This window comes from Magnolia sinica, chromosome 7 (genome assembly GCF_029962835.1).
Source record: "Magnolia sinica isolate HGM2019 chromosome 7, MsV1, whole genome shotgun sequence".
Classification (NCBI taxonomy): Eukaryota; Viridiplantae; Streptophyta; class Magnoliopsida; order Magnoliales; family Magnoliaceae; genus Magnolia; species Magnolia sinica.
In genome coordinates this window covers 49,781,030-49,789,875 of record NC_080579.1, presented here as the reverse complement: position 1 = coordinate 49,789,875, position 8,846 = coordinate 49,781,030, and the positions used below count along the sequence as shown (strand labels likewise).

The following is an 8,846-nucleotide window of genomic DNA, read 5'->3' as shown; positions in this document are numbered from 1 at the left end:
ATTAATAATTAATAGCGTTGTAAGGGGCTCTATGAGGCCTAAAAAAAACTATATGTTCTATCTAAGCCATCTACATATTTGCGAATATTACTTTAGATGATGAAAAAAAAATTAGCTAGATCGAAGGCTCAAGTGGACCACACGGTAGGAAACATTGATATTAAATTACAGTTGCTTCTTATGGTGTGGTCCACTTGGGCCTCCAATATACCTGAAATTTGGTGTTATAAACTAAAATAATTTATTAAAATTATGTGTTGGAATGGATTAACGAAATACATCATGGTGGGCCCCACGGAGCCCTTGTCCGGACCGTCTTTGTCCGTCCGTGAGGAGACGCCCAAAATTTGGGCGCGCGCTCAAAACAGAGCCACGCCCAAAGATGGGTATCTCTCTCTCTGTTCCCTAATCAGTTGGGAATATCAGAGCATTCCCAAAGCTCCTTTCCCTAATCCTCTCTCTCCCTCCCGATCTCTGCCCCATCTCTCTCATTCTCCTCCCTCTTTCCAATGCATCAGCTGTGAAGAGCACAGGCCGTGGATGCCCTCTTCTCTCTCTCTCACTCACTCTCTCTCTCTCTCTCTCTCTCTCTCTCTCTCTCTCTCTCTCTCTCCATTGCAGCAGCCGTGAATCTCCTACCCGAAGAAACACACGCCGTGAAGCTCCTCTCCATAGGTTTGATATCTTTTTCTATTTGTATCTCTTTTCCTGTCTTTCAGATATGATATACGCTAACTGTTTGACGAAATGGCATGCTATCTGTTTGTTGAAATGGCTGGATGAGATTTTTTGTAGAGCTGAAATGGCATGCTATCTTGTGGTGCTATCTTGTTGAAATGGCATGCTATCTTGTAGGGATGAGATGACATGCTATCTTGTTGAAATGGCATGCTCTCTTGTGGTGCTAAACCATTTTTTATACTTCTCTAGCCTCCGATCCCTTTATAAGTTTTAACCTTCATTTCGGAAGTGGTAAACATGTTCCCTGAAGTTGGTTGGTTTTAGGTGTTTTGTTACTTTTGAAATATTTAGAATACAGGTGCCTATCTTTTTGATGGAATTGATGGAACATAAAAATACTTTTTTTTAAAAAAAAAATCACAAATATTCGTGTTGTTTCTTTGGAAAACTATTGTTACTTGGAAGAATCATTTAATTAGATATTCACAAGTTGTTCATAAATATTCTGGTTTGTCATGCTATTGCCTGAATTTCAGTCTCTGGACCAGTTTTTAGTTTTTCATTTGTGCCAACTTAAAACTAACAGATAATATGAGGTAAGCCAGCTCCACATGTGCCCTCTCTATACTCGCTTGTACATGCGGCACATGTGCCATTGTCCCACACGCTTTCCAAGTTGGCAAGTGTAGCATGTGGGGCTAGGAAACCCACATAAATTATGGCACCTGACTTCTATGTAATTCTGTTAAAGCATATTTTCTGCTAGGCTATGCATGAATTGTTATTGTTTGTCAATGAACAGTTTTCATTATGATGAATGGATCTCTCTGGCAAAGAATCCAACATGGCACACCCGTAAGAGATATGCTATATTCATTAGTTTGGGTGCACTGTGATCATTCCCTGGCCAATAAATCAGACCGGTGCGCTAATCAGGTGGGCCTACCTAACTTGTATGGGAAAAAAAAATAGATGGTTGGGGGTCTTGGGGCATATGCTCAAAGTACACCCCACCTAGTGTTTGGCCAGGTTGGTATGTGTTCCACAAAAGCCCTTGTCATCTCAAGTGAGCCTAATGTACTAAGCACAGGGCCCTATATGTTGCCCTTTTTCATTTGATCTTTGAACATTATTTTCCCTACCATTGGCTTTTTCTTTTCTTTTTTATTGTGTGTGTGCCTTTAGACTGACCATATTATAGTCTGAGTCTCTCCGGTAGTTGATTCCATATTCTCAATTCTTCAGCTTGATCTTTCAGGGTGACAATCTTCTGATGGCTGTTCTAAAGGGACCTGGCATTGTCTTTGTTCAGAGCTTACCCTTCCATTGATTTTCTCAGCGAGTTGCAAGGCAGGTTTTTATTTTATTTTATTTTGTTTTGTTTTATTTTGTAGGGCTGAAAAGATGGACCACTGATTACATTATACCATATTGACATTTTATAAACGCTTTTTTTTTTTTGGAAACATTGGCATCCAAACAATATTAGGAGGTCATTTGGATTGGGGACATACAGATAATTTAGGCATTTCAATAACCATGCATTACTAATTGCTGAGAATTATCCTTACAGTGTTTGGTTGGTCCCAACCCTCAATATGGGCAATCCATCAAATGGGTCCATCCTTGATTGCCCCTCTCTCTCAAAAAAATCACTTTTGACTAGATGATCTTAACTATCCAATCAATGGCTAAGGAAATTGATGGTTTATATTGTTCATACTACAAACAGTCCATTAATCTAGACATTTCATGATGTTGGTCCTGAGCTTGATTGTCCATTCATTTTTCCATATCATCGCGGGTCATGAGCCCAAAAATGAATGGGCGTTCAATAATCATTGTTTCATCTTATGTAATCCACATAAGATTTGGATCTTCCTTTTTTCAGTCTCATGCCCTAACATGATATAGAAAAATGGATGAATGGCATGGATGAAACACATACATCATGTGGTGACCCACACAGCACCGTCAGTAGGCAATCCAGGTCCCTCGTGATATGCCCAGGAAAAGTTAAAGCTATTCAAAGGCTAAACTCCAATGATAGTCATAGATGCATGTGTTTAGAATCAGATCCATAAATGGTTGAAAAATAATTTATTTATTTTTTGGTAAGGTGCAGGTTCAAGCCTAACTAACTTGAGATTTTTATATGGGCATCAAGGTGAGTTGTGTACTTTTCATTCATTTTCATTGCCGGTCCCAAGCCCAACTAACTTGAGATTTTTATATGTAGGCTGATGTATTTTTAGCCCCACAGATCAATGTTGCCACTACAAGGTTCAATATTGAAATGGTAAAGTTTTTAACTATTTATTTTATCTTTTCTTTTTCTTGTTCTTCATAAATAATGTGATGTCTTAGCTTCCTGTCATTACCACCTAGTCTTGTCACTATTTGTACATATGTCATCTCATGAGTCTTACTTTTTGTAATTTTCTTACCCTTGTAGTGATTATCAGAAGCAGTGGGCCATCATTGAAAGATTACCCTTGTAGTGAGTCCAATCAAGGTATGGATAATACATGGTTTTAGTTAAAGGTAAATGGTACCTTTTATTATGGATCACCCCTGGACCAAAAAGACCTGATACCTTTTGTCGTTGTAAGTTCCTAATTAGTTTGTTTTTGTATTTGCGTCGGAGCTATCCAGATGTTGAGCGGGGGTCCCTGGAAGGTGGGAACCGCTGTTATGACCATGATGAAGCTGTCCATTTACTATGGACAGCAATATGGGTGGAGTGACCATTTGGACAGGCCTGTGTTTATGTATTATCTCGAAATTGATGAAGCAGATCCGGAGGTGCATCGGAGCTATCCAGATGTTGAGTGGGGGTCCCTGAAAGGTGGGAACCATTGATATTTATTTTTTCCCTTCACCACTGTCTGTGTGATCTTGTGAACCGGTTGCTTTTAACCTTACCGCAAGTCAGCACTTTTGGTATCATCCAACCTGTTCACAAGATCACACAGACAGTGATTCTGAGAGATTTCTCAATTTTTGGTGCTTAATCTATTTTAATATGAATCCAGCTTATGTCTCTTGATTCTGAGAGATTTCGTTGGATTTTGATCCAGTTCTTGCGGATAGATCTGTTTTCCTTTTGGATCCCATTGTTTGGAGCTTTACTTTTTTTATTTTTGTTTTTGAAATGCCTGTGTGTTTTTTTATATTTGATTCTAGGTCATGATTTGGATTCTTTGTTTTAGAGTCTAAAATGTGTGGAATTTTTTATCTGGTGGTGGCCTTTGTGTGTGTGTGTTTTTTTAGTGTTTGTAGTGTTAGATCTGGAATTCGGTCTGTTCGAGATTGTGTCTGGTTCTTTTGGTTGTATTTGCTAAAATTGTGTGGTTTCGATCGGATCTGATAATGATTTCTCTGTTCCTGGCTCTTTTGTTTTGGAAATAGTGTGATTTGGTGAAGAAAGCAGTATTTGTGGCGTAGTATGTCAGGTTCTTGTAAAATTTTCTTAAAATTATCTAATAAATGTTTAATTTTTGGCAATGAATGAGATCTCTAAATAGAGATGTTACGGAACAAATGGACAACTAAACAATACATTTAAGCTCTCAAATTGTTCTATACATTCTCATCCACCTGGTGAGTAGATAGGCCTAATCTTTTACCCTAGAGTCTAAATACTAGGGTCCACCTGATGGGAAGATCGGATTTAGAATAGGTATTACTGGTGCATGTAGAGGAATGTCCACTTGTGTGGGATTAGAGAACCTACTCCTGCAGACTCCTCTCATTGGCTCGATGGGCTGGTTTCGGTTAATCCACCTTTCATTAAAGAGACATGCTCTAGTGCTCCAAGAGCTTTGTAAATTATAGTGTTCTTAGTGGTATTAATTGGGACACTTAGACAATCCAATCCATTGATCTAGACTGTTCATTGGCTCCATCAAAAATTTCATAGGCTATCATATGAACATCGCACCAATAAGATAAATACTAACCATTCGATGAATGTCTTTTAAATATGGACAGTCAGGATCGTTTATACAAACATATGTCCAACCAATAGTTTGATCCATCTATTTCTTAGGAACCATCACGGATTGATTATTATTCTAAAGAATCACCTCTTTAAGGCAATTGTAACCATTCCATTCATGGCTTAGAAAAAGGATGGCTTTAAACAATAATACAAAATGTAGGATTGATTAGATCATATAATCAGATCTATTTTTCAATCATAGCCCATGAAATATTTTTAGGACTAAATGGACAGTTTAGATTGATCGATTGGAATGTCCAAATGAACTGATGTAACTAAGAGCACTATGACTAGATAGCTGGCCTCTCTTTAAAGTAGTAGCTAAGGAAGAAGAGCCCTCTTCCATTCTTTTATTCTCCAAACATGGAAAAGCAATCACTGGATAACTGGCCTCTCTTCGAAGTAGTAGCTAAGGTAGAAGAGGCCTGATGATCCAGTTTTCTTAAACCACCCATTTTTCTTCTGAACAGTCGGAATTCAGTTCTGTTGAATCTTGAATTACTAGGGTTGGCTCATTCTTCATGCTTACCAGCTGGAAATCATCCATGATTTGAAGAATTTAATGTCCTTTTATGATTCGTAGGGCTTTCAAGGGAGGGGCACATGATAAGGTTCCCTGAGTGTAATGGGTGGTTTATAATTTGTTTTTCTGAAAATCACAACCATCTGCTTTTTCTTTTCCTTTTGTTTTTTATGCTGGCATTTTTATTTGTTTCTTTAAGAACCGTTTTCACGATGTTTTTGTAATCAAGAAAGGAACGGGTGCCGGAACTTTCCTCTCTTTGTTCGAGCTTGTTTTTATCTACATCGGTTCATTTTGGCTGAATAATTTTGTACCAGTGAAGGTACATGTTCTATCCTATTTTGGCCCTCTCTTTCCATTGCGGTTGAGCTAGAAGGTTTTGGTGGAAAATTGTGGAGAATTTTATGATTAAGCAAATCAACCATTTTGGCTTACATGTCTTATGACTTAACAAGCCATTTTAAGTAATAAAAAAGACACTCAAATTGAGGTGGGGGCATATGAAACCCACTGTTGTTAAAATTATTTTTTGGCTCCTTTTTGTTATCTTCTACTCTAGTAGGAAGAACAAGTGTCCATCTGAATGGAATTAGCAGCTATGTTCTCAACAATCTCTTTATCTTAGAAAATATTGAAGAATGTTGTTTTGTATGAATTTGTCTGACTTATATGCATATAATTTTTTAGGATTGTTCCTTGTTCCTTGGTCCTTGAGACAGCTGTTTTGTCATATACATATTGTGTTGCATTATGAGCCAACTGCATTTTTCTTTAATCTGCACAGTTTGATGGCCTATACTCCCACAATTCCATTGCTATCTCTTAGAGGGAATTTCTTGAATTAATGAACTGTGCAGGCCTTGAAACAGAATGGGTTGATATGGCAACCTATTGAATTTCTTGATGACTTGACTATAAAGCTCATCCATATTTGCCGTGACCAGGTTAGTTGAGGATATGACTGCAGATTTGGCCGGTCTTATGTCAGGGTTTCCGTGATGATTGTGGATTTCTTATTGTGATAAACACAGCATGTTGTTATTTTTTTAAGAGTTTGAACCCCTGATATGTAAACTCTGATAACTGTTTATCTCTAAATGCTTTAGTTAATTAGTTCTATCACGACTAAAATTCAGTTCTCATGCATCAATCACAATGAGCTAGTTGATCTCATGTTGCTTTATTTCTCGTCACATGTTTTTCCATTCTGTGAGATGGAATTTTAGTGAAGCATGTATGCTTTAGAATTATGGCTAACCCTTCTCTCATGCAAGGATGGATGCCTTTTCATTGGTGTTTTTTTATTTTATTTTTTTAAATGGGAGTGTTATGTGTCCAGACCCTATAAGTGATTGTTATATAAGTGACAATTTATGCAAACTATGATCTGTAAGGGGCTTTTTGTTTTTTTTTTTTTTTCATTTTCCAGTGTAATTCACGGTAAATGAGTTACCAATGTATTTATAGCAGCAGCCCTAAGGTTGACATTGACAGGGAGCTTTGCAAAGCTTCCCACTTCCTTACTAAATTACATTAGTACAATTTCCATATGTGAAGGTTGTAGGGCCTACCGTTATGTATGTATCTTATCCATGCCATTCATCTGTTCAGCTAGCCCATTTTGTATTCATCATGTCTCCAAAAGATTGAAATGATCACGCTAGGAAACAGTTGGAATTTGTTGTGTCAAGTGCCTACTATGTTATCTGTCATCCAATCCATTCATCTCATATTCTCATGTGAAAAAATCACAGTATTTCTTTTTTCGAAAGGGTATGGAAACTTTCATTTATCTTTTTATTTTAAGGCAATGGAAACTTTCATAGTAGGAAAAAAGAAAAAAAGAAAGAAAAAAGGCGGTCAAAAGGGAGAATACAAGCCCCATAAAAAAAAAGATAATGTCTAAACTCCTTTGGGCCATAACCTATATATATGTATGTATAATCTATACGAGAAACATTTTGGCCTGATTTTTCTCTCCTCTTTTCCTTACTCATGTCTTTCTCTCTTACTATGTAATGTTTCTACAAGTATGTTCCAATTTTGTTAGTTATATATGTAATGGCTTATTGAGGACATGTAGAAAGCAAAGAGATGGAAAAATTGAAAGAGGAGGCACAAGCCAACAAGGATCACATGCTACAAGTGGTTTGGATTTTTTACTTGAATTTATTATTTGATACTCTTAAGGATTTAAATATTTTATGATATTTTTTTTTTACAGTATAAAGAAATAGCACAAGTGAATGAGGTTGCATTGAAGCAAATTGAATCTGCTCATGAAAAATTCAAGACTAAGGTGTATCCCTGTATCCTGAACCTCATTTGTTTGAAAGTTACAATCCCTGTTTTCAGTGTTTTGTCTTTCTTTCTTTTGAGATGTGTACAATGGCATGCTTGTTTGATTGTGTCTACAAATGCTGTTTTACACAGGCTGACAAGCTAAAGAAGTCATTGGAGAATGAAATTCATTTTTTCAAGGGAAGGGTTTCACAACTTAAAAGTGATCTTGTGTCAAAGTCTACAGAAGTTACATCTGCAGTTTCAGGGAAAGAAGAAGCTCTATCTTCTGCATTTGCTGAAATTGACCGTCTGAAGGAAGAAAATTCAGTAAAAACGTGAGCATTATTGCATTATATGGAGGGTGTTTACTGTGTTGGAGTGTATTTGTTTCTTGCACATGAGGGCACGCCTTAGTTGTAATTCTTATGATAGGTTGAGCAAAGTGAAGTATTGTTTATTTATAAATGTGAATGTGGGATGCATTATATGATTTGATTGCTATTTGTAATAAATGCATCATTTTTTTCCTGATTGCATTTTATGTACTATTCCTATCAACATTAAGCTTAGATTAGTTATCAATCACAGTAGGTTCTTGTAATGGAAACATGCATCATTATTATATTTTTTTTTAAAAAAATAGCTACGAATTTTGGCCATAGCTATTATTCTGAAAACTATAGCTATTGCTAATTATAGCATATTGCTACAGATTTTATTCCACTTTTAGCTACTGATATTATCCATAGCCGTAGGTACATTTCGCTATAGAAATTATAGCTACTGCTTTTTTTCGTAGCTAGTGATATCTACTGCTACAGTTCTAATCTGTAGCCGTAGGTATATTTCGCTACAGAAAGTATAGCTACGGTCTTTATCCGTAGCTAGTGATATCTATTGCTACGAATTTAATCTGTAGGTGTAGCTACATTTCGCTACAGAAATTATAGCTACGGCTTTTGTTCATAGCTACTGATATCTATTGCTACGGATATAATCCGTAGCAATTGGTTTTTGACCTTTAGCTACCCCACCAATAGCAACGGACGTGCTACAAACTAGATCCGTAACAATAGGTCTTTAGCTACGGTTTTTGGTCGTAGCCTTTACCCATTTTTCTTGTAGTAATAGAATAATCGAGTTGCTGACTCGCTCAATTAACTAAGTTTGGGTTGGGTTGTCCAAACCCACTGCTGGACGTCCTAGCAAGAAGAAAAGAGGAGAGAATTAGATGAAAAGAAAAGAAAAGAGAGGAAGATAGAGGAGAAGGGGAGAGTTGGAGAGCGCTAGGAGTTTTGATGGCTGTCGAGTCTACTCGGTTGAAACCGAGTTTGACTCGATCAAGTTAAGTTTGGG

At 36.9% G+C, this 8,846-nt stretch overlaps 1 long non-coding RNA gene across 2 annotated transcripts; it reads left to right on the top strand.

The window, feature by feature from the left end:
- The first annotated feature begins 572 nt into the window (after nucleotides 1-572).
- On the top strand, nucleotides 573-7,996 carry LOC131251338 (uncharacterized). Of its 2 annotated transcripts, XR_009173752.1 has the most exons (4): nucleotides 573-675; nucleotides 2,921-2,980; nucleotides 3,137-3,196; nucleotides 7,641-7,996. It is a non-coding gene; the product is annotated as an uncharacterized LOC131251338 (long non-coding RNA). The 2 variants fall into 2 exon arrangements; XR_009173753.1 differs by lacking the exon at nucleotides 7,641-7,996 and having other exon boundaries at nucleotides 3,137-3,197.
- Nucleotides 7,997-8,846: the final 850 nt, after the last annotated feature.